This window comes from Macrobrachium nipponense, chromosome 2, assembly GCF_015104395.2.
Source record: "Macrobrachium nipponense isolate FS-2020 chromosome 2, ASM1510439v2, whole genome shotgun sequence".
NCBI classification, from domain to species: Eukaryota; Metazoa; Arthropoda; class Malacostraca; order Decapoda; family Palaemonidae; genus Macrobrachium; species Macrobrachium nipponense.
Window position 1 is genome coordinate 77,340,290 of NC_087201.1, and position 3,072 is coordinate 77,343,361.

Consider the following 3,072-nt stretch of genomic DNA (forward strand, 5'->3'; position numbering starts at 1 on the left):
TCCACTGCGCACAGAGGTTGAACACGATGCATCAGGGGAACATTCAAAACCCCTACAAGCAATACACCACAGATGAGGATCCGAGGTTGGCGAAGGCAAAGATGTACCGCAACGCATGCCATCGGAAACACACACACAAATCCTCCCCGAAAAACCCACCATAGATCCGCCTTCCATACTTACAGGGAAGTTAGGATGCTAGGTAATACTAAAGGATAAATAAAAGGATAGGAAAAGGGCACTGGGGAAGCACTCAAGCACAGGATGTCAAAGATATATCACGATAAAGAAAGACTACAGTCGGCGGTCATGCGTTGTTTATCTCAAGTCGGGTCAAGGCGGAAGGAGTAGGTGTTGACACGACGGCTACCGCGAAAAGAATGGTATCACAATGACCTACCCAAGCTGGCCCGGGCTCACCCCGCGCAGTTACCCCAGACCCAGGTACAGCGATTCAAGTTTGAACTCTTTGTATGCGGTAGCGGCGGCGCGTTCCCGCGGATATCCTTTTGTTAGACAACCGACGGTTTGTACTTAGTCGGAACAAAACTATTTTACAAAATACTACTTTGTATTGAACGACTTAAAGGTCTTACAGATGCAAACAAAATAGAATCTTTATTTCTTCCATTCTGTATTCAAATATTAATTTTGACGACGTTCAGAAAAAATTTCAGAAAAAAAAAAAAATAGAAACTATTTGCTAAGGCAATGAACTCCATATCCCATACCTTACGCTTGCTCGTACCAGTTAATCAACAACGACCTCTTCGTGAATAATAAGTTCGGTTACCCGATGGTACGGGAATAACTTCATACCGAACATTATCAAGATAAATGTTTCCGTGATGGAGTAAGATACTGCGGTCGGTGTCCTCGACTTCTTCCACTCTACCCTTTGGAAGGTAGAGCTTGAAGGTAAAGTCTACTTTTCCCCCTTTCAAGAGAGGCCTCCAAACTCCAGTGTGCGAGTCGTAATTGTTCCTCGCCAGCTGCATCTTGGAGAAGTTCTCGGGATCCATCCTCGTGCCGTAAACACCTGAGAATGAATAGCTAAATTAGCACACTTAAAATCGACTGACGTGCTACCAGATCTGGAATTTTCGTGTTTTGCGGCCACTCTTGAAAATGAAATCTTCATACATAAAATTAAAACAATTTATGGGTTCTGGTATTAAATTCATCCAATTAGATCATTTATGCTTGTTAACATCTGAAATTTTTCATATTCTACGTTCTAGATACACAACTTTGGTAAAAAGTGCTAAAAATATATATAGGGGGTATAGAGAGAGGGAGAGGGGAGGGAGAGGAGGGGAGGGAGAGGGGGAGAGGGAGAGGGAGGGAGAGTAGGGAGGGAGAGGGAGAGGGAGAGGGAGAGAGAGAGAGGGAGAGAGAGAGCACTTGGGTATTCAAGGCCAACGGTACCCCATAAGAAAATTAACAAAATTGAATACCAAGAAGCAGAGGACAAAATGCAAGAATCTCAAGTGGGATAGGGAGTCACAAGGATGTTGCAACCACCCATTAGTAACCAACTCATACAAAACACTTGAAATGTATCTGCTTACCATCTCCATACATGGCATCATTTCCGTAACCACGACGTCTGCTTGGTCGGATGACACCGGAATCCAGAATAGCATCTTTCCCTTCCTTCGAGGTATAGTGGTAAAAAATTTCTTTATTCGAGTAATAACTCATGGCGGGGTATTCAGCGTTTCGTGTGTAGTATCCTCTGTAAAAAGGAAATATTATGGTTATTCGGAGTTGGTTTTGAACAGATGTAATTTACACGATTGAGATCCGGCAAATAGGTAGCTTACGAAGACGAATAGTCTTAAATACCATTATGTGAGCGATCATAAGGACAGATTTTCAATAGGTAGCTTACGGAGACGAATAATCTTGAATAAGGATAGATTTTCAAAGGTGGTGTTGCTGCTGCTACTAATACTACAACTAGCCTACTACTGAAACCCCAGGCAGGTGTACGTTACCAAGGTTACAAGTTTCCAAACAAAACTAGTCAGAATCATTAGACACAGAGTACTAAAGGTTAGATAATGGCAATTTAAGACGGTACTCGTCGCTTGTTATATGGCGTTCATTATGAAACATCCTAGCAGTCTTGTGCTATGGCGGTGGTATGACAATCTTGTTCTAGTTTTACAAAATAATGGTTGGAAGTGATGCAACGCTCTAAACTTCTTTGGAGTGCTGTAAAATGAAATTCTAGATCTGGTGTCCCTTGGGAAAACAAGCTGCTAATGAAAACATTCCTAACAATAACGAACTAACTACCACATGAACCCCCACGAGTAATGGATGTAGTACCATGATCTTTCGCATCGACAATATGGCGACGAGTACCATGCTCCTCAGCCGAGAAAAATATGGCGAAAGATTGGAAAGGTCTCAAAGACTGCTTTGATCAATGTCGTTTCCTAAAACAGAACAATTCACGACAATATTAATGAGCGTTCGTGACAATTGAGTTAATATAGGGAACCTCATACCCTTACCAGTCTAAATTATACGTAAACAAGACGCCGGCTGGAGAGTACTTCGAGGGGTATGGTGTATGGAGCTAGAGCTGCTTACTGCACTTCAGCGTGACTGCGAATGGAGTAAGGGAAGCACTCCGAAGTAGTTAACACTGTTTACAGGGCCAGGCCCCGCCCCCTAGCCGCTCCACGGCCAGAGCTGCCACGGGCCACCACACCAAGGAACACCATGCACTGTCTCAGGCAGTTGTCATTTATGCAATATATTCGACATTATCTATGTAGTAGTTGGAACTGGAGCGGTGTTCATCAAGTTAAGTGTGTTTATCTTGATCTTTTAAGGTACCATCCCACGTTTTTTGAGCGAAAAATCGTAAGATTTCTGAATATGTGCTACCCATACAGAAAAATTCTCATAATATTTGGCAGCACTCCTTGGGTGAGGGTGACTGAGACAAAGGCGTCATGTACAGTACGTATACGTATCTACTGTTGCTAACCCTCTCAGGGATGGAACCTGGGGCCTGGGGTGTGTCTCTAATAAACTAGCCTCACACGAGGCACA

General features: G+C 43.3%; 1 long non-coding RNA gene across 2 annotated transcripts; it reads right to left on the reverse strand.

Moving 5' to 3' along the window:
• Positions 1 to 550: 550 nt before the first annotated feature.
• On the reverse strand, positions 551 to 2,683 carry LOC135220680 (uncharacterized). 2 transcript variants are annotated; one of them, XR_010315758.1, is made up of 3 exons: positions 2,526 to 2,683; positions 1,572 to 1,738; positions 551 to 1,039 (listed from the first exon to the last, which is right to left on the reverse strand). It is a non-coding gene; the product is annotated as an uncharacterized LOC135220680 (long non-coding RNA). The 2 variants fall into 2 exon arrangements; XR_010315759.1 differs by lacking the exon at positions 2,526 to 2,683 and adding an exon at positions 2,338 to 2,356.
• Between the last annotated feature and the right edge of the window lie 389 nt (positions 2,684 to 3,072).